Consider the following 23,693-nt stretch of genomic DNA (forward strand, 5'->3'; position numbering starts at 1 on the left):
GGAGCGGCAAGTAAACGCAATGTGTGTGTGTACCCAGTTACATTGCCTGACGTAGTTTGAAGGGAATCGGATGTTGAAAGCCGTGGCTTCAGTGAAACGGGCGCGGGCCGCACTGCCAGAAGAGACCCAACCGGAGAGGCTGACGGCTGCATAATAGTAATATACACGCACATGTAACATGCGTACTTGCAGCCGGCGTCGATCCATGTCTTCTTAGGTGGCTTGGATCGACGACAACTCTTCCACCGTAGAGTATGCAGCGAAGCCTGAAAATACTTTGCTGCCAAGTACCATGCCACAATCTGCACAGAACCAGGGCGCACTGTCTGTACGTGCCTGTTGTCTGTTGACAAGTAATTCACTTTCGCAGCATCAACTCAGGTGCGGCGGCATCACTCATGATTCACTGTCTTCCTGTGATCGTCACGTTAAAATTCTCTTTCCGTCACCCTGAGCTGAGATCTAGCCCCGTAGCCAGTTATTGCATACATGCAGCGTGCATTTCCGTCTACGCCTAGCGCCTTTACACGTAGATTTACACGTACAGCCTCTGGAGTATTGTCACGTCTCTTACTCTAGGTCATACTTCTTGCAGACTTGATCCCAGCAGATAGTTTTGCACTGGATGACTGTGTTTCTGGCGCTGGGTTGCAGAGTGCTAGCTTGGCAGTACACAGCTACAGGCGACGTGTGCGAGTCACTGCGAGGGAAAGAGCCCAGCCCGCGCGTCTGTCGAGCAAGTCTGCGGCCCAGTGCGGGGCGAAGTGGGAGGACGAGTGAAAGGATTTGTCACTTCCAGTCTCACTCCAGTGACAGTGCGCTGTGCTCATCTTGACTTGAGGCAAAGCAGACACCAGCAAGAAGAGAAAGAGAAGAGAGGAGAGCGTTCTCCATCCTGCATCACCTCGCATTATTGGTCACACTGGGCAGGCCGAATCATCACAGTGGCATATGCTGACACGGATTCGCTATTAGATTTCTGCTTGTAGCAATTATAGAAAGCCGCGGAGTCTGAGCATAACGAATACTGATTGGAATTTGTTCGCAATCGGCACTATCAAGAAGCCCAGTTGACTGGTTGGTGTGGATCGACATTGGAATAGAGCATTGGAGCTCCGGTGCTGAAAAACACTAGCTAATCCAGGTAAGCGAACTTGAATGTTTCAGTTATGGTGTGCCAGTTTTGGCGGGTCTTGGGAATTAAATTAATTTTTACATGATTTCATCATGCCTTCCGTCAGTATCTGCCCCAAACAATGTTAGTGAGGTGCATTTTTCTGAGGACAGATGGAATGTTGGTGCGTTACAAAAAAAAGCAGTAGATCTACGTGCAGGAGACATGACGACCACCTTCAACATGAGCCACAGGCACTGTGCTCCCGCACTCCGTCAGATAATTCTTCCCGTGAAACCGGCTAGTTGTAACTTTGTAAGCGGAAAGTAGTTAGGAGAGTTGAGAGCGCCACAAAAATGTTGAAGAAAAAATGTCACCGAGATGAACGGCGACATGACACTGCAGTAATTTTTTCAATAATCTTGTAGTAATCATCTGAAGAAAAGCTCTGGCTCGTTCTGTGCCACGACTATACAAGTAGCCAAAGCAGAGTGCAAAGTTTCTTAGCTTGCATTGCTGTTTCCTGCTCAGAAGCGTACACCCAAAACAGGAAAACTGCACGATATACTTCTACATGTACAAACTAATTTTTTAATGTACATGTACATGTACATTAAAAAATTAATAATTTTTTAATGTACATGTACATGTACATGCACACATGTACATGTATGGTAGAATTTGGTGTGCGTATACATGGCGTGCATGGAGACACACATTGGCCGTTATCTGGCTTTCACTCGTAGGGGTTTACAACGTGAACGAAATACAGTGCGTTAGAGATTTTAATCAGGTTAGGGGTCGTCCATAAATATCGAAGTTTTTTCACAAAACGAAATAATTTCGTTATGGGGTGGGAGGGGGTTGACCAATTTCGTTTCAGAAAACATTGTATCATGTACATGGCCGTTGTATATGCATGTATGTCAACATTTTTTACGTTCTGAGGGGGAGGGAGGGAGGGGTTGGGTCTAAACTAAAATAATTCGTTTGGTGAAAAAAGTTCGATATTTACGGACGGCCCCTTAGGTCGTTCCACGATCAAGTGTTTGTACAGTGTTGTCTATAATTAGTTTGTCTGGCACTTGCGTTGTTGGTAATTGACAACGTCAGGTGTTCAGTGCGTGTGCATAACATGTGCTGGGCTGTTTGGTGAAGTTGCTTCACTTGGCAGAGGGTAAGGGGGTGGGAATAATCTGCGAATTGCAGTAAACTAGCCATAAGACCTCGGCAAATTTTAGTGAGGCCATGATTGAAGTTCTTACCCGCACAGCACACACCCCAGGTACACCGTTTAAGGGAAGATGGAAACAGAACTATAGAGTTTACCCAATGAACTATAGATTTTATAAACTTTAAGAGTGAACTTTAAGAGTATTTACAAATTCGAGCGAATAAACACCTTATAAAAGTACTCGTGTAAGGCGGAAGATGCCTGAAAGTCTAGCCTGTAACGACATACAATTATGGAGTTACGGATAGCACCTTGATTTCAAGAGGATGTGCACATTTCTCACTGGGGAATTCGTTCTGGAATCTGGAAGAGGTCATCGTGCATATTAATGTTAAGATCTCTCCATGTTCGAAAAGAACGTTGCACCAGGTAATTGTAATTCCGGCCTCCTTTCGGTTAGGGGGTGAGTAGAGATGCTTGGTAGTCTGACTGACAACTCAGAAGCAAGTATACATTGTATACTAATCGCAATCCTACAAATAACCTCGTCTACACACTGTAAGGATAAATTAAAAATACACTGGTTGTGCTCACAAGCGTGTCATGTTGTCGCTTATCAGCAGTTATAGATTATGAACTAGACTTTAGTTGATGAGTGAGGGCTGGCTGTAGACACCGGTAGGTACGTTTCCAGGTGCAGTCCAACCTCACACTTACTAACGTACCATGTACTGTGTATTTTCTTCAGTGGGGGGGGGGGGGGGGTGAGCGGGGTAGGCGCTGCATCTTCTGCTGGAATGTGTTTGATTGGTAGCGATCGTCAGAGTGCCTTCCGAGATGGTATGAAATATAACAGGAATATCAAAGAGGGTCCCCTACCTCACGTGCTGCATACGTTCACCCATTACCCAATGGCCAGGGCTGGTGTAGACTGGGATACTAACCTACGGACAGGGCTGGTGTAGACTGGAAAACAAACCTTTCTTTAAAGCCCCTCAGCTGCGTATGGTCGTGGGAGGTGCATGTGTATGGTCCTGGGAGGTGCATGTGTATGGTCCTGGGAGGTGCATGTGTATGGTCCTGGGAGGTGCATGCGTATGGTCCTGGGAGGTACATGCGTATGGTCCTGGGAGGTGCATGTGTATGGTCCGGGAGGTGCATGTGTATGGTCCTGGGAGGCGCATGTGTATGGTCCTGGGAGGTGCATGTGTATGGTCCTGGGAGGTGCATGTGTATGGTCCTGGGAGGTGCATGTGCATGGTCCTGGGAGGTGCATGTGTATAGTCCTGGGAGGTGCATGTGTAACACTCTTACTCTTTAAAATGGCTCACAGTTACGGATTGTAAGTTGTCCATTTACAAGGAGGAGAAGAAAACAGAACGTATTGATCAATACCGAAGAAGTGACAAAAAACTTGAAAAGTACCCATACATGTACATTTGGTGAGGGCGTACGTTTCTCCCTTATTGCCCTCGCAATTACTTGGATGTGGTCAGCTGTGAAGGGAAAAAAACTGTTTGTTCTTCTCTTCCGAGCACAGTGTAGCCATCTTAAGCAGTACTACGTGAACTACTAGACTATGGTGTGGTAAAGATGGAATTCAGTGGGCCTTTAGTATTGCCCTTTTAGGCGTCTGCTGCTATTCCCTACGGAGCTTCCTGTGCTCCGTTCACACTATGGGAGAGCCTGAAGCATGTCGCCCTGTGGCAATTATTGGCTTGAGGAGTGAGAACGGTCATAATGATGTGCATGGGTGCCTACTATCCGTGGTGATTCCTTCCTGGGTATCATGCACACTCCTCAGGCCATAACCTTAGCAGACCAGGCACTGTCAACAATCTAGGACCTAGTCATTGCTGACACGATGTGGCGGTTTGAAGTACCAACCAAAGTAGAATATGCTCACGGGGCTTGTGCACAGGCTTCAGGTCACCAGTGATAAAGAAAACATAATCGTAAAGGACCACTCCACGCCGTTCTCTGCGAGGGGCCACACTCCCGCACGCCAAACACAGCCATCTCTTACTACACCACCAGAGCAGGTACAGCGAGCAAGGTGGGATGACATCACCGCACCGGTATGCAATGAAATCATGTGTGTGTGCTTAGACTGCGGGCCTCCTAAAAGAATACATGTAGTCTTGGGCAGGTGTTGTGATAGTTATAACTTATGGTCACTGGGGTTCAGTTCTAGTTAGGGTATTCTCGATTTGGTTCATATGCCCAGCCGAGTGGGCTGGCAAGGGTAACCACAGCTGCCTGCTTACGAGTAATCTTGGCTACCTCTCGTAGTGCATGACTATCTGAGCTGCTTTTACCGATTACATGTCCCTGGAGCATTGGGAAGAGAAGAAACATAACTGATACTACATACAAGGGTAGAAAAGGACTACACAGTAACTTAGTGGAAGAGCATCACTGGCCAAAAGCGAGGGTCCCTGGTTCTAGTCCTGGCGGTAACAGTCAATTTGGCCTTCTGACAGTTCCCGTTTTCAACTCCCTCAACCTTAGGACCATACAAAGTCTGTCACACTATCTAGCGATTTTGTGAGCAAACACGCGAATGGTCCGTTCATCACTATCGGGTCCATCATTTAGTTATCATGTTCATCGCTTGGGGAGTTCTACAATGAAATGGTAATAGGATAACGTCGTTCCGACGATTTTACTGGAGCCTCAGTGAAAGATTACCTGTCTGCCTGGCATGCATGCGTGTATGCAGGGCGGTGGAAAGGAGAAGACGATCCATCAGGCATGCTTCATTTGCATTGTGCCGCGTATGGGCACTCATTTAGGCCAGGGGGGGGGGGGGGGGGAGTGACGGGTGATCCACTCATTACCCCCAGTGGGTGATGTCAGGGCTTGATTGGTATATTTTAGGAGGCTGGAAGGGATAGTTGACACCAGCGTGATGGGAGCAAACAGCCACTGGGTCCCTTTTTCCTCATTGCTCCGTCCGACGCACTTTGCCATCGCCAGAAAAAGTAATAGTTGTTAGGAACGCGCCAAAAGGCCACTCTTTGCCTCTTAGGTAAACCATGTGCAAAGAGTCATGGCTAGGTGTTGAAAATAGAACAAGTGTTGATGCTAAAGACTACTTCTTATTGGCAAGAAGATCTCGTGGGGAGTGCTCTAGCTGAACAATACATGTACGGCAACACATACAATGTACCTGTACATGTACATGTACCTGTGTGCAGTTTTACAGTGCTGGCAACTGAAATCCGACCCCCTGAGCGGTGGGTTCACATTCTTTGCGATGCGAGCGCAGCACAGCTCAGGGGGTCGGATTTCAGTTGCCAGCAACTGTACAATGTACTATGTAGCACAGTACCAGAGTGTCTGAGTTTCTTTGGATTAGGCTTTTTTCAAATTTTTCATTTTAATTTCATCGTCGAGTTTCATCCCTTGTATCTTTGGTTTTCTTCCTTCTTTCCATGTCGTATTGTTTGAGTAAACCCGTTTTCCACTACTAGGGTGTCTGCGTTGATATTCACCACCACCGTTGCCCTCTGTGGCCGACCACAGTCATGCAATCATACACTCACTTGCCCACAACAGCTACAAGAAGAGGTTCCTTCCAGCAATGAAGTTGTATTCCTTCTGACAGCTGTTTCGGTCACCAAGATCTCATCAGCGAAGGTTGAGTTGTTGAATGACCGGAATTGAAATATTTACCTACAGCACTGGCAACTGAAATCCGACCTCCTGAGCGGTGCGCTCACATCGGCAAGACCCGGCATGGGATTGTAGCACTACGAAAGAGATGCCGCTTGAAACTAAACGCACCGCTCAGGGGATCGGATTTCAGTTGCCACCCGTATACTAGAGTAGTTGCTCCAAGGAACCAAGCAACCAACCAACTCCAGACAAGATTACTCCTGCTGGAATTTGAATGAAGATGGGTGGGGATGCATCGCGCGTGCTCAGGAAGAGTGGAAAGAACGTCTGTGGAGGGGAAGGGGTGTTAACCGTAACATGGAAGTAAATGTATACATGTAGTGCAGTTTCTATTGTATTATTAGGTGTGCTTACTACCTGCATCCAGCCATCTTCCCTATCAGAGAAACGCGTACAATTATCATGTGTGTAATATGACTGTAGTGTTGGTCATGACGCTGCTAAAAACTTCCAGCAATATCGTTCTTGATTATGCCAACCACATCTCTACCGCTGCCACTTGGTGCTGAAGTGCAGCCAATCGAAAAACGAGCCTCGCCCGCACTCAACTCAAGTGCGTTGCGTTGTGCCTTCTCTCGGGCAATAATGATTGATGTCAGCTGCTCGTCTTGCCCATCCGGCGGCCATTGCTTTCGTGGATCTCTTTCGTATACGGCATGTGTGATGTGTATGCATGCATAGGTAAATTGCCCTTTCCCCATATTCCCTATAAAGATTCCGGCCCTGCTTGGCAAGGAACTTGAAGTTACTTGCTTGTGGCACGCACAGTTCTAGGAGAACACGCGTGCGTGGCTGATGGTGTCGGACTCAAGGAAAAACACCGTAACCCTAACAACGAGTCCCTGTTTATTTATTGTGAACACAATCCATGTGCTTCACATTTTCAGGAAAGCGGAGATCAGGGCCATCCTGGTATCGAATGTCTGTAGTTTCCGGCATTGTGCAATGGTGTCGGTCTCAGCATTCCACACAAGGATGCTTCGTTGTCTGCGGCGTCCACTCCGTGATATCACACACACCTGCCAACGATTTAAGTCCAGGTTTCAGGTGCCCAACACATCGACCCCACGTACTACTGCCTCGTAGCAGCGTTTGAACCCCAACTCTAAGTCACGTTCCCTGGGCGCATGAAACAAAGTTAGTTTGTCCAACAAACTTTTATCTGTTATGTAAGTAACACGCCAAGGATATGGGGACACCGTACTGTTTATACCATACCACTTATCAGGACGTCAGGAGCCAGTATTGTGAATGAGAGTCATTGAAACTCCGCCGTAAGCGTAATACAAACTCTGAAAGGGTATCTTGTTTTGAAAAGTGATACTCATTCCGTTCCGGACCCTGTTGAAGACTACAGTGCACAATGTACAGTGCAGGCAACTGAAATCCGACCCCCTGAGCGGTGCGCTCACATTGCAAAGACCCAACACAGCCAGTACAGGATGGTAAAACTACGAAACAGAGACCGCACCGCTAGGGGGTCGGATTTCAGTTGCCAGCAATGTACAATGTCATCTAATAGCCTATAGCCGGCTATACTGTAGTATTGAAATCCCACAACCCTACATTGGCACGACCCGTACATGGTCCTGTCTACAGGTGGCTAACGTTACTTGGACCTGCAGTTTAGATCATTGACAGGCCTCCATAATCCCGACACCCACAGATTAGGACACTGCCGTCGACGGAGCACCATTCTTACCCGTCAGGAACTCCGATGACGAGATATCCAACAAGATCTGAACAGCTAGTCGTCTGGCAATTGTGTGGTGTTCATTGTGATGCATACGAATGTACATGTGTTTGGAAAATCGAAGCAACACCACGGTTCACACAGGAAGAAGACCGGCTTGAATGACTCCAGTGATGTGGGGCTGTAACCAGTCCCAGGACAGTTCGTCTTGGCTAGTATGCTCCAGTACAAATATGATTATGTACATGTAGGAACATTGTCTGGTGTCTTAGATGGCAAATACTAAAGACATAACGTCCTTGCAGGACAGGGATATCAAGCTTCTCGTCCACATTTCACTGGCAAAATGAGTATTAGCCAGGACTGGACGTTGTTCTTGTATGAGGTTCTATGCTGACACGGATACATGTAGCTGTGTCCACCATGTCAATCAGGTTCGTTGGCCGTCCAACGCATTGGCCTGCTGCACAGAACGCCTCAGTCATGTCTGCAGATGATGCTGAGTTCATGTTGATGTGCTGCACATACCCCCAATGTACAGGACGATTGTGCACTTTGCTGCTATCCGTGAGGATGTGGCCTGTGCCCGTTGCTGTTGCCTTTTATAGGCACGCAAGAAAGAAAATGAAACTAATTTATTGATCCTGGACGATGTAAAAGCTAGCCATGTACCATCGATAAAGACAACTAACCACTCGAATCAATAACTGTAAGGCAAACGCGCAATTGCCCTTGAGTAGACCAGCAACCCCACGTGATTTAGTTAATGTGATTTGCTGGGAACAGTTGCACCAAAAATGTAAACGGTGTCCTCGGTTTTCACTACCTGAACTCGCGGCTGTGGCGCAATACGTCATGCCACCTGCGGACCTCAGGTGGCAGCTAGGGGCCCAGTGCAAACGTGATTGGATCAACATTAATTAATTCTATCCAACCTTCGTCTGGGTTTGTAAGCATAGAGCGTCCATGTACATGTAGTTGTTGATTGGTTGTCAGTTTGATCGGCTGACTACACAGCCTTAGCAGATTGCGTCCGCAACACCACACAATCAAGAGTGCTCAAGACCAAGGTAGGGGAGAATTGGGAGGGGGAGAACCAAGAAGAACTCGCAAAACCTAACCAGTACTCTTCGATCCACGTCGCAATCGTTATCATGTTCAGAAACGGTTCTTCAATTATTATTTGCTGGTTTGCTGGCGTATCGGCTTATAAGCTGAAGCCACAGACAAATCCACCAAGTCGATGTACATGTACATGTACATTCAGTTCAGCCTGGCATGTTTGTTGCGAGAATCGTGCAGCGCACAGCACACCGCAGTTCATAACCATACACTGAACTACGGATGGCAAAGAGAGGGCAGATACGCTTGCGCAAGTAACTTTCACTCCACGACACAGCATCTGTCCAACAAAACCTAAAGCGACGTCCGCAATGCAGAGAAGGCCTGGCAGCATGTCCATTTCATGAAAACTATACTTAAGGTGGCGATCTACCTTCGCGGATAGTCCACCGTAAAATACAAACATCTCAGCCAATTCTCTTTAGAATCATGTCAAATTTTCTGGAGACATTCATTATGTACCAAAGGACAAGGAGCAGCACAAATAGAGGACAGACTCCGCTCATGTCCATTGTTATTGCCGAATCACGATAATTGGCCGCACCCGCACCTCTTAACCGCAAAATTGAAATATGCATCCATCAGGTAGAAAATAACCAATTGCTACAGCGTTCCTAACATATAATTCTAGGTATTGAATATCAAGAAACAGTTGCAAAGTCCTTTAGATCACCATGTCACAACAAAGCGTTTTGACGCGCGCATCCGCAAAAAAAGTCATGATCGGGTCCACAACCAATGTGAGAACAAGCAATGATGAATGGCTACACGAAGACATTCACGAACTAGCTGATGCATCACAGAGCTCAGAAATGTATAGGTTTAGGGGTATAGCACCTACCACTTTGCCGCAATCGTGGTAGAAAAATGCGGGATAGGCTAAAAAGTTACCAAAAACACACAAAAAAGGTCTATCCAATTCCAGCCTACCTGCCTACAAATCTTCACATCAGAAGCCATCTGGCTCGTAGGTGACCTCATTTTGGTCTCCTTGATGATTAGTGATGCTCTTCTTCAGTCTTCTTTACTTCTTCCTTGACTTCTTTGTCACTTCCCACACGTTCCCAACTCTTCCTGGTTGTATCACAATGGTGTTACTTAGTGCGGTGCCGAGCAGAAACGCGATGCTATCTGGTTTCAATATTCAGCTAGAGTCTGCATTTCTTCTCTAAGGGCTTGTTCAATCATGAGCATTGCAGGCAAAATCGAGTCGGAAACCCAGCCTTCACTGGTGGCCTCTCTCCATGGGTATGGCAATAAAGATGCTGATGAATGAGGCATATCCAGGGTGCAGCCATGCCGTTTCCGTCACACATGACGGCGATCGCATGCGGTTGCAGCACTGCCACTTTGGTAAACTGCCTCAGGTCCAGCGTAGCATTTCACATGTCTGCTTCTGAACTCATCTCGGAGAACACGACCACAGGTTGAATAGGATCGCGTTGCCGCCACAGGTCTTAGTATAAATGGGCGGTAGAATAATGAAAACAATGCAAAGCGTCACTGGCGGTGATGAATTCGGCGCATACTAAATACAGGCCTGTGGACTTCCAATTTGAAATTGAATTTCTCAGAAGTGAATGGACTTCTCTTCTCACCACATACAATGAAATTCCAAGGCAAATATCTGGGTTTGCCTGCTCGTTTAGTAGATCTACGATGGGATGTGGACTGGTACAGCTGACAGCATACTGATTTGACCAGAAATAGCAGAAATCACTCAATATTTCACAGACTAACTCCAGTAGGCTATATTTTGCACTCACTGCCTGACGCCGAAAGAGAGAGAGAGACAAACTAATCACCACAATAGCTAGAACTGTTGTTGACATCGTCATCGTCAGAGTAGTCAGAGTTGGAGATGAAGTTGAAATACGTCTTCGCTTGGCAATTTTTTTGCCAATAAATTTGAATAGCGTCGTCAACGTCTGGGATATTTTCCGCGGATAGATGGATATCGAGAGCTTCTGGCAGTCAGATTGGCTGCTTCGGACATCGAAGACGACGGACAGTACTCATTCCACCCGATCTTGGTGACAGGCGACGACGTGAGACGTCTCCAATAGACTTTCCAAACACAATTGTTTGAATTCTTCACAAATTATCGAATTATTGATTTGCGCATGCGCACTGTGTCCATGATGACGTAATATGTGCGTATTGGTATGGCATGAGTCAGCAGTGGTATTTCTGACAAGCACCGAAAATTTGAACGAAATCCACAAGGATTTACCGTGAAAAGACCGATTTCTACGTTTTCCCCAAAAAGTTGCAATTGTGCGAGTCAAAGATATGTTACATTCGGTCTTTGCAAGCTCATAGCAGCCATATGGATAAAGCAATCTCACTCAAATTTTCACAGATGATGTCTGGGATCTATACGAGCAATTTGACACCACATTGGACGAAATCAGAGCAAGTTGAAAATTTCACAAAATTTTGACCCCTGAAGGTAGATCGCCACCTTAATTAAACACCGCACTGTACCATAGTGTACCAAAGGAGGCGAATCCGCCTGTTTGTGGTGCGACGTTAATAGGTAAACTTCAACAACAGAATGCGTCAATTGCGGAAACTAAAGGTCACGCTGGTTTCTTCCTCTGTACGTAATCGTCAGCGCATGTTTGGCTGCGGAAATAAATAGTTCCGGAGCGCAATTCACAGGCACGAAGTGACGAAACTACTGATTTGCCTGAACCTGCTGTGGTGTACTAGTACTAGTACATGTATATACAACGGGGTGCCACGTAGGGATAGGCTGCTCGTGTCTCTGTCCACCACTAGTGCCCTGTCCACATATCCGTACACGTGTAGATACCTAGTGCGTGGCTAATGTTCGCAGTGTTCAGCTTTTTTTTTTTACTACAATACAATGTACAGTGCTGGCAACTGAAATCCGACCCCCTGAGCGGTGCGCTCACATCGCAAAGACCCAACACGGGATGGTAAAGCTACGAAATAGAGACCGCTACATGTGAACCCTGCGCCCAGGGGGTCGGATTTCAGTTGCCAGCACTGTACACGACTGTGTACATGACTGCAGCCTTCCTGAATGTTCAGACGCAGGACGCGCATTCAAATTGGGTGCAGGAGGCACCACGGCACCCGTTCCCCGACCCTGGTCTACCTAATTGACGCCTGTGAAGTGCACCAAAATAGAACGTTTGGCGTCCTCTCGGTCAGAAACAACGACGCGTGGATGCAGTCTGATCTAAAGCAAGCTCTGGAAACGTGTAGGCTAAGACTTTTGAGCTATTATAGAGGCTGCGCCTCACAATGAAAAAGACTCTACATGCATCCTTCAAAATGTTCCTAAGGTTCCCTGTAAAAGGCGTCGCCGCCTGTTGGGAATTCCCTAGTAAAACAAGAATAAAATAATATACTGTGTTGATAGTCCACTCTGCCTTGATTTATAAATCATACCCCATCGCCTAATGATCTTGACTGCTAGTACGTGAAACTCGGAGTTGCAACACAGCTTCCCCTCTATCTCTCTCTCTTGCGTAGATTACCTGTACATGTACATGTACATTGTATATTATTCTCTATGACTATACATGTACAATGTATATGTACATGTTCGCTTTATTCCTGCTGTCCTGGTTGTGGGTTGACAACATACTTATGTGCACGACCTCCCAGACACAGAACGACAAGACAGTCCAACACCGTTCAAGCCAGTTGAGGTGGGTGGCTGTGGCGACTTATCCCCTATCTGGATCGCTTGACAGACTTCCTGACCGATTCTGTGCTATCTGATGCAAAAAGGTGTCAAGCAGTTGAACCACTGATGATTATGTACCTCCCCGTGAACGAGCGGACATATCGACAGTTGAGTCGCCCATATTATAATTTTAATATTGCTGGAAACAGTCACGCGCGTAAACACATCCGTGCACACGACGTGTACGTGTACGTATACATGTACATGCGTGTACATGTACACGTCTTGCTGACATCGACAGTTCAGTGAGTTGTGACATGTGACAGCGTTGACAGTGCACGCCAGGGCGCGCACTGCCTGGTCCGCCCGCATGTCGATAGCGGTTATCTTCGGACTAGCTCTCACCCGCGAGTAGCGTCTACGCCTATAGGACGTGTGCAGTCAAGTAAAGCTGTACATTCGATTTGCCCTATTATGGCTTTGCCTGGGCATGAAGCGGTTACTATCGGATCCAGAAGGCAAGCAGTTACTTAATCATTATCTGTACGGAATTGTACATGTACATGTACGTACATTGTACATGTATGTGCATGTACATACGTACATGTAGATTGTGCTATTGTTATCTAATACTATTTTTGAACTAGTATTGGGTTGTATAACAATTATGTGCACACACGTACATGGACATGTATGTTCAGGTAGTCGTTTCATACCAGTAGGACGGTACTTGAGAAATTCAGTTGTGGCTACGGAATACCAGCCACACAATCAACGTCTTCGCTCAGTGGCCATCTGCTACACCGTGGAGGTCTCTCGCTGGAGGTACAACTGTCTGCATTGGGCTGGGTGTGCAAGTACTCTGTCAGGGCGTTGCTGGCAGCAGCGCTATCTCTTGCACGCACGCCAACACTGTGCAATCGCCAGGCTGGACGTTGTCATTGTGGAACTCCTCCGGAGCGATTTCCTCAGTAAAGTGCGCGCTTGAGGTCTTAAAAATCTGTCGCTGCGCTACCGTTGGCCATGTACAGTTGGCACAACTAATTTCGGAACTAAACCACCGATTCAGCAGCTCCAAGTCAGCATGACAGCCAGCACTATCTACTAAATCCGTGGACCAGTGAACATCCTCTTGTACAATATTCCAAGATCACAACAGCAGAGGAGCAACGCAAGTGTTTTCGCCGCATTCGATCACTCTCAGCACATTGTTATTGCCAATATTGGCTGCAACCTTCTTCAATGTTTACGTCAGGTACAGATACAAATTCATACAATGTACACGTACTAGTACCGGTATTACCATTATTGAAATGGAACGGAGCGCATGCAGTGTGTACATAGTGAGTGCACCAACGGAACTCTAACCCAACATAACCAGGCATGTCTTGTACAGTGTCTTGCACAGTGTCCGTGTGTGAAGTCTCTCACGCTGCGCTGGCGCCGACTGCGTCGGGGCACCCGGTCAGGCCCGGTACTACTAGTCTTCAAAGCAGAGGCGCTCGGAATCGGAGTGTCGGTCGACTCCTGTCAAGAGTGTTTTTGGGTCCTGATTGCCCTGTATGCACTGTAATATCCAGCAGTTCTGCGTCCACTCCTTCTCGAAGCAGGTGGACGTACAAACGTACAGTACATGAGTGGTTGCAAGAGGACATTTGGTACTACTAGTCTTCAGTGGCGACTGGTGATTTCTCCATCTGTCATTGGACTTCGTTAAAATCTGTACAGCGGTGCAGCTCATATTGGGTTTCGGAAAGATCGCTGGGCCACGGATGGAATACATGTACATGTACACCAGCCCAAACTACTTGTAAACAGTCTCGGGACCACCACTGGCTGCTGGTGCCATAAATAGTTCTGTATAAACGCCTGCCGCGGCGAAGCACGACGTGTGCACTAGCGAGTGTCTGCTGCCTGCATTGCTACCTGCCCCACACACTTGGTGGCCAGTGCCTGCATCACCCCTGTCCTGTAGCGTCACCGGTTGCGGAGAGGACGGAAGGAAAACGGCCGTTGCGACGACCTCCTGCGAGAATTGGAGGAGAGAAAAGCATCCGATCCGCTTCCTGTGAGCCAGAATATTGAATATCACCCCGGCTGGTTCTTTTGAAAACTAAGTTCCTTCGTTTAGCTGGAGATCACAGTTGAGAGAGGTGACAGCGCGAGAACTAAAACCATAGAGACGCCACTACTACTACTACTACTACTACTACTACTACTACTACTACTACTACTACTACTACTACTACTACTACTACTACTACTACTACTACTACTAGAGAGTACCACTACTGGCTGAGTGAGAGGGCAAGGCAGCTAGCGGACAAACTGTAAGTCATCATCCACAGAGCAAAACTAAAACAGAGGTGTAATACTTTTTTTTTAAACATGTCATGGGATTTTATGACCCTGTGAAATGCGTTACGTGAACTTTATTATAATAATAATTTATATTGTACATACACAAACAGGAGATCCCCCAGATAGGCGTTAGCCTTTGGGTAATCCTGAAATAAAGATGATTATTATTATTATACATTGTAGTGATGTACATGATTGTACAATCATGTACACTCTGCATGTTGTGGTGGTCCAGAATTGTGGCTTGGAAGGATAGCAAGGCTGCTATACATGTACATCTCACACTGATATGAGCTGCACAAGGCGCCTTTGATCCACCACTGTGCGGTAGAATTGTGGTTTCCTAGACCTAGGCTGTGGAGGCTGCAAAGCTCGAAGCGACTGGCAAACGAATAATTTCTCCAGCCACGATCTGAGTACAACATGTGGTATCAGTGGCGAGAAGTTGTCTTAAAATATGGTCGTTTAGAATGTAGAGTATGTGAGCTGTCATGCTGTCCAACTGGGACACTGCAGAGGACAAACAATGTCTTTAATGCTCCGTGTTAAAAATTAAGGGCGGGACATGCCACGATTGGTGCGCTGATGGAGTTGAAACGGATCTACAGTGCTGACAACTGAAATCCGACCCCCAGAGCGGTGTGCTCACATCGCACAGACCCAACACGGGATGGTAAAACTACGAAACAGAGACCGCTAGATTAGCCTAGAATGTGAACCCACCGTTCAGGGGGTCGGATTTCAGTTGCCAGCACTGTACATTGTACATGACTACGGAGTATGGTATTACAATATTTACGGACCAGGGCTCTACCAACCATGGATGGTTAACCGGTTGTAGTAAGGTCACTGTTTCCGAACACGTGCACAGTGTCCTCCACCTTGTTTCATGCTGTCAAACCAACATGTACAACCTGTACCAGCGGATCCAGTCTACAGTCTAGTGCACATGGCAAATCCGCACTTCACGGTTTGCAACACGATGGCCAAACTGTATGGGAACAAACAATCGGACAGGTGAATCAGCGGCGAGGGACCAGATGAACAAGAGAAAAGAGAGAAACGGGACGACAGCAGGAAAGTGACTTTCAGCAGAGGGCTTCTGCCAGAAGCACACTTTGGGCACTGATTTCGCTTCGCTGGTGCCTGACCAGCACCATGGTTACTCTGTATTCGTGGCAAATGTAGTGTATAAAGACAGCAGTGAATGTACAGTGCAGTGAGTCCCCAAGACTCAAGAGAGTCGCTGAGTGCTAGTACAATGTAGTGTCAATGCAAGTCTTGCCTACATCGTTTTTAGAAGACGGCGCCCGAGATGATCGGCCTGCGCAGCGGCAAATCCAGTTGTCTAATAATGTCCACTCAGTTGTGTATAATGCGTTCTTGGAGGTATGGGTGTGCATGTGTTTAGCCTAGAAAACCCTTCTGTTAGGAAAACAATGCCACGCCGATTGAGAAGCGTCCCAATTCCGAGTCGCTTTGTTTTCAGTTGCATGTACATGTGCATGTATTTGTATTCTGAAACACAGCAATTGAAACCTTCTGCTAACAACATTACGTAGTATTTACGCCGTCAGTGAGCATGTTGGGTAGAAAAACCCATCAACTGGCCGCACAAGATTCCTTGTCATCGAAATGAGACAAGTTGCAATAAATTTTAAGTACATGTACAATGCGAATTAGAAAACAAAACTGCAGTGACAGCACGAACAATGGCCTGATGAGCAGTGGGTTTTAATAGTGAGCTGCGAGCAAACTATTTTTTTTGTTACTTGGTCCTGCATGGACAGGGTGACACGCTACCAGTCACATACACAATTACACATACATGTACATGTACGTGTATGTACTGTTTTTTTTATTTTTTATTTTTTTACATGTACTGTACATATTCCATTGCTCCTTTGTAGTTTTCTTGTGCAGACCCTGCACATGTACATTGTACATGTACATTGTACATGAGTGTCTGCATGATATTGTACGTGTTGACTACTTTGTGTTGACTTTAATGCCGTCTATCTCGTTATTGTACTCGTACATGTACATGTATATGTCCCTGTCCGACACAACGCACCAAGTAGAGATTGTGAGGGAGAAGTCTTACAGAAGACGGGACTTTAGACAATTACATGTATAATGAATAATTCACAGTCATCTACTGACTGTCTGTACATACCGCAGGGGCGTCGGAAGGTATTTTCGTGTGGTACGGTCAGCCATCTGAAGTACAATTATTTACTCGTGGGGAGGGGTAGCTGAGCCCAAAAAAATTGGGAAATTAGGGCCCAAATCAGCGCTAGTATCCACTAGCGCAGCTAGCTGTGTAGGTGAGGCGTCTACTAGTATACTACCGTTACTAGTATAGTACACTAGTATTGACGCGTACGTGTAGAAGGGAAGGTTAAAGGTAAAAAAAAGGCGCGTCGTGTACGTCCATGTACACAGTGATTAGATCTGCTAGAGAATGAATGAATAGAAAACTGCGATCGGAACGCGAATATCAGAGTGGATGCTGTGTGTGTAACACCAGTAAACAGCTGAGAATGTCATCCTTCAAGGCCTTCAATTCAGTGTGCTTATGAAAATGTAGTTCTTGAAGTGCGGTTGACTTCTTGAACACGCTTCCCATCATGTGGATCTACATACCTAGACCAAACGCTCAACACGTCGTCGGTCAAGGGTGAAAATGTAGTTCTTGAAGTGTGGTTGACTTCTTGAACACGCTACCATCATGTGGATCTACATACCTAGACCAAACGCTCAACACGTCGTCGGTCAAGGGAATTATTAGTAAACTTCTGCTGCAGGGATTACTGCTTGCCAGCTTGGCTCGAACTGTGACCTGTAATGTCAACGTGTCATCAGCTACATGTATATGTATATGTACAATGTACATGTACACTGTGAAAAGTGGCTATGGGCTTTCATTTCGATTAGAACGTTTGCAGCTGCAAACAGAGGTGCTGGGCGGTGGGACTGAGCAGCCAATGGTCTTCGAATCTTGGCCTAGGGGACTACTGTTGTAGGGTCCGGGGAGCTTCAATTCAGTGACTTTCACATCACGTCACTGCCAAAATGTATTGTAGCGCTTTAGATGTCAGCTGCAAATCTGTTTTAGCCAGACCTCACCATTGCATTCTTACAGTCTGAGTTTCTGGGCGCAATTTAAATGTACATGTATCTTTGTATGTACAATGGATGTACACAAAGGCAGAACAACAGGGACCAAAAATCTATGGTATTTGCAGCAAGGACTCCAGACACTTTGTGTATGTACAAGGTATGTATGCCAACGAGAAGTACCATTACTTTATCATACAATGTACATGTAGGTGTTATGTGTTATGTGCTTATAAAAAGCTGGCAATCATCCGGCTACATCTCCGTGTACAACCATGTACTTGTATGAAAGGTTTGGAGGCTCGGATTTCGATTTGCTGCTTCTCAGTGAGTTTGGCAATACATGTACTTCACACAAGTTAGTTCACAGGACGCCAACACATCTGCGTCCTGCGGCAAAACAGGTACTCTTGTAAAATAAATGTAACTACAACTAACTTGTAAAGTGAAGTAACACGTGGCGTGTCGCATGGCGAAGCTCAGAGGGGTTCAGTATCCTGGCCGGTGAGTCGGTGACGCTACCGGTATACCCCTGGACCATGGTGTGTGACTGAAGTCTGTTGTAGTGTTGAGCTGTCTCCAGCAGTTTTTAAACCGACAACTCACGCGGCAATTATTAATCTTGTATTTATTATTATTATTATTATTTTGTTTTACATCGGAAGCTCAACAGTGCAGCTGCACAAATATGAAGAGGCCGATGGGACCAAAAAAAATATAAAAAAATATAAAAAATAAAATAAATAAACAATGTATATATATACATCAGTGTATATGTTCATACATCAGTGTAAATGTTCAAATGTTTAGAAAAAAGGGGGATGAGTGGTGAACATAAAGAGAAAAGAAGAAAAACGTATGCTGAATGATGTAGCATTGTACCTGGTTATGTACATGTACTTGGACACTCCAAACAAACCCTGCAGTCTTCTGACAAGCGTGCCCAAGGTATGCTGTGAGTTCATGTCGAAATGAATCGGGACAACTATCAAATACTGCGGAGGGGTTCCGAGGAGTGCATTATTATAGAAAGCGGTCAGCACCAAGGATAGATAGGAATGCGATTTGTTCCAAGCTCCAGTATTCAACATGGATGTAAAAACAACGATAGCTTGCCCTGGTGTGACTCTATCAATGATTATAATAATTATATTATGTGAGCAGAGCTAGTGGTACGGCGAATTCGCGAAGGGATCCTGGGAAGAGGATATCATCTGGGCCTCTGAGTCTGAGTCTGATCACCGGTGCTACACTCTGCAGCCGTCGTGCGTGCACTGGGTATGTAGTATGCTGCACTGGGTATGTAGTATGCTGCACTGAATAACATCACCAGCCTGCATGCATGCTAAATACTGAAACTACAAAATGTAGATCTACAATGACGTACTTATTTTGATTGACACAACAAAACAAAAGACAGAATGGGACGCAGCGACACCCCCTTTGTAGTGTCAATCCGTGAAAGGACGCGGACTTTTCAGATAGGGGAACTTTGGAAGTGGGCACTTGCCCGGATGCGCACACCGGATCCGATGCGCGTCAGATCCGAGGTGCACGGTTGGGTGCAGAGAAAGTGCAGCGCACACACACGCTCGGTTCGGGTTGGATCTGCTGAACCCCAAGCTCAAGTCAAGAGACATGTCGACATGTCGACAGCGCGGGCTGTCAATGCGCAGAGCCGCATCGTGCAGTGCGTGCACGCATGATCATAATTCATATGAGCCAGGACCGGTGGGAGCGTGAAAGGACATTCGCGGACAGACCGTATTTGCCGGGGTAGAACGCGCACCTGAGCATTATGCGTACCCCTTCTTTTGAGTATCGTTTTTGGCGATTCAAGGCGTATCCGGAGTGTAATGCGCAGCCTAGATTTGAGAGCATCATCGACAGTACAATATCAACCATTTTCCATTTATAATGCACATGCTACCGATGGGGTTCTTATAACCAATCATGTGTTAGCAGTGTAGCTGGCTGTAGACACTAGAAATGCACACAGTAATTATGGTTTGCTCCGGTTCAGAGGCGGCAAACTTCGCGTCGTTGGATACATAGTCATTGCACTAATTCTCAAAGTGCATGCACAATCATGCACTTTCATATTCGGAGCATAGTGCGCACCTGCGATTTGGGGCCTGAAATACACACAGTACTCGTACTGTGGCATTCAGTCCCATTCCCGGCCAACTGAGTACCTGCCCTTATAGGTCCTTTGCGCTGCGCTAGTGCTACGAGTAGACTCGACGATATCGCGATCTACACACAAAATGTCCAGATGTCAAAGATGGTCTACATACAGTCGACTGCGAGTACGAGTCTGACATATCGGATCATTTTGGGACTCTCGTACGGCTTGACCCCGGCCCGATCCGATTCTGACCAGCTAGCTTGTACTTGCGCATGCCGTTTCAATCCCTTCGTATCCCTTTCGTATCGCGGGTATCCCGATCTAGCCCCTGCAGCTGATCTTTGAGATCTCCTCGCCTGCCTCTTTAGTAATGTTGTTCAGTTTGTTGGTTTGTTATTTATCACTTCAAATATCCATCCGTACCGGCCGTGTAGCTACGGAGATCCGGCCGACCCAGTGATCACAGGCTTGGCAAACTTCGTTTATTTTGACTTTGATAGTACGTCAGGCGCATACACGCCTTGCTGTCACATGTACCTAGCTAGCAGGGCCGTGATTTGAGTGCTGGCTTCGCTGCAGCGCTGTGTCAGGCAGTGGTGGAAAATTCTGGGAGGACCTACACTTGTACTTGTAGGGCGCAGTGGAGGTGGACAAGTTAGGTGGTGCGCGAAACGAACAGTACACCCTACTTCTCAGTGAAGCATTGTCGAGCACACTACCTCCTGGGCGGGCTGGACGAGCAGGAATCTATCTATTTTTGGGTGAGCACTTGAATAGTAAAATTGTACTGAACATGTAACCGTTGTCGGTCGCCTACTACTAGTACTACTGAGTACTGTACTTGCCTGTCGTGATTCTGTGTTCCTCGTCTTCCTGACCCCATTGCTTTTACATGCAACGGATCTACGTCCCTTTCGTATGGGTCCATAATTATTATGAAGTCTGAGTCTGTAACATGCGGTCGTGTTGGTGCAACAGGTTGCAAGTCCAATGCCTGCCCGAAGAGTATGGGACGCGGAAACAGATATTGAAACCCACAGCATAACACGCTAGCCCCACAGTTTATTTCTTCGCTTTCGAAACAGCCCAAGTCGATCTACTCTCGATAGGTGTTTGCACCCATTCGGTCTCGGACGTTGTGACAGCAGCTGCACGTGAGACGGTGTCAGCATGTAGAGCGATGTACCGGTACATTTGCTGTGCAGTGAAAACAATGGAAACTGCGCTTGACGCTGGCCAGTAGAGCTTTCCCTTGTGCGCTCGCGGACTGTGACGTCCAATCGGCCAGATGCTCTCTCGCTCTAGCTCTCTTGCGCACGCAGGTCCTGATTGATTTCATCAACAACAGTACCGCTGCTCTTGTACTGGACGGCACCAGCTGATGAGCCTGGCTTGTGTGACCTTCCTTCTCTGTATCATGTCACGCAGCTAGGACTAGGAGTGCTGTGCTGTGATGTTTGTTGTGACCTGCAAAACATGACCAGCGTTCACTGGTGCTACATGCCTGCAGCAGGGCAGTGACGCCACATGTGTCAGTTCTGCCATGGCAGTGGCTCAGCGAAAACATGCCAAGAAAAATTGCAGGCCTAGGCTTTGTCTGCTCATGATGTCAGTAATAATTTTTTAAATTATAAATTATCAGTAGTTGTATTACTGCACACCTAGTACCTGTACGTACCTACACTACAGTACAATGTCCTGTACACTAGCAGAGTTACAGTGGGACAGAGCTAGCCTTTCACAACTGCAATGGATTTAGCAGTACTTATAATTATTGGTCTTGTGATGAGTCTTTCCCACTGTCCCTGGTGACTTGGCCAACATGGAGAGAACATGACTCGGAATGTGTGTGTTGTCGGGGAATAGTCTAACTGGTATCGCATCGCAGTTTGCTACGCAATTCTTCGGAGGTGCGAAGTTAGAGTGTTCTTGTGGTCTGAGATTGCACTCTGGTCAGCTCTGCAGAAAGACAATGTTGTCAAGTGTTCAAGAAAATTGCTACGCACCCTTTTGGAATTGTTGTTCAAGTTTGATTCTGCGTAGCAAATTTGCTATTCAAAAATCGAAAGTAAATTATTCCCTGATGTGTTGTTAGTGGTGCAGCCACATTGACATTGTACACATCAAAGCAGAATGGGGTGTGCAAATGTCGTAGGGAAATAGGGCAAGGACACTGGGAAGAAGCAAGTGATCCATGGAGGGGCGTTTTAAAAGTGAATCTTACTTTTGCTATGCCTCCAGTATGCGGCCATGGGTTGACTTTATCAATCTACCCCTTGAATAGCACTTGCTACGACATGTTCACACACCCCGGCTTGCAGGTTGTTGTCATATGCGCTGACTGACATAACCATAAGGATGTCTGTAGAGTGTAGACATATCCCTGGCCACAGCTATTTCATTTCTTTATTTTTATTTCTTGAATAGCACTCTGGACAGTAGACCTTATTAGCTTCTGAGCACTCTGGACAGTAGACCTTATTAGCTTCTGAGCACTCTGGACAGTAGACCTTATTAGCTTCTGAGCACTGCTGTCAGTCCTCCCCAGACCTCCTACATGTAGATTATCAGTAGGCAGTAGTCCTGGCGAACACATCCTGCACATGAGTGGTGCTTGACAGCTTATTGACTTGCTCCACACCTTTGCCGGGGCACTGGGGTTTGAGTTGTGGTGCATGATTGCGGAGTTATTCAGCATTCAGTAGAACACTGGTGTATTGCAGTCAATCTTCTTCGGCAGTGATAGGACAGTGCACACAGCCCCTTTCATGACTTCTATGTCAATTCATGGCGGTTCTCAACGGGGCACTGTGACTGCGCTACTACTGCTTCACTATCACCCATCGGCAACTCCCCCCACCCAAACTCCCCCCACCACCCAAACTCCCCCACCCAAACTCCCCCCACCACCCAAACTCCCCCACCCAAACTCCCCCCACCACCCAAACTCCCCCACCCAAACTCCCCCCACCACCCAAACTCCCCCACCCAAACTCCCCCCACCACCCAAACTCCCCCACCCAAACTCCCCCCACCACCCAAACTCCCCCACCCAAACTCCCCCCACCACCCAAACTCCCCCACCCAAACTCCCCCCACCACCCAAACTCCCCCCACCACCCAAACTCCCCCACCCAAACTCCCCCCACCACCCAAACTCCCCCACCCAAACTCCCCCCACCACCCAAACTCCCCCACCCAAACTCCCCCACCCAAACTCCCCCCACCACCCAAACTCCCCCACCCAAACTCCCCCCACCACCCAAACTCCCCCACCCAAACTCCCCCCACCACCCAAACTCCCCCACCCAAACTCCCCCCACCACCCAAACTCCCCCACCCAAACTCCCCCCACCACCCAAACTCCCCCACCCAAACTCCCCCCACCACCCAAACTCCCCCACCCAAACTCCCCCCACCACCCAAACTCCCCCACCCAAACTCCCCCCACCACCCAAACTCCCCCACCCAAACTCCCCCCTACCCCACCTCTACCCTACCCCTACCAAAACCCATACTCCCCCCCCCCCCCCGCCCGCCCGCCCCCCAAGTACCGACTGACAGGTACACACATCAGAGTACCATGCAGTGGAGTTGCCCTGTTTCTTGCATTGCAAATACAGTCAACTTTGCGTA

At 47.2% G+C, this 23,693-nt stretch overlaps 1 long non-coding RNA gene across 3 annotated transcripts in view; it reads left to right on the top strand.

Annotated features, from left to right (window-relative positions):
- Nucleotides 1-455: 455 nt before the first annotated feature.
- The window catches only part of LOC135825285 (uncharacterized), a 29,448-nt gene continuing 6,210 nt past the window's right edge, over nucleotides 456-23,693 (top strand). Inside the window, exon 1 of one of the 3 annotated variants that reach the window (XR_010555047.1) lies at nucleotides 456-1,144. This is a non-coding gene — a long non-coding RNA (uncharacterized LOC135825285). Of the gene's footprint in view, nucleotides 1,145-14,318; nucleotides 14,779-20,285; nucleotides 20,819-23,693 lie in introns of those variants that run through there. The other 2 variants (XR_010555048.1, XR_010555049.1) reach the window with 2 other exon arrangements.

The sequence above is a fragment of the Sycon ciliatum genome, chromosome 9 (assembly GCF_964019385.1).
Source record: "Sycon ciliatum chromosome 9, ocSycCili1.1, whole genome shotgun sequence".
Classification (NCBI taxonomy): domain Eukaryota; kingdom Metazoa; phylum Porifera; class Calcarea; order Leucosolenida; family Sycettidae; genus Sycon; species Sycon ciliatum.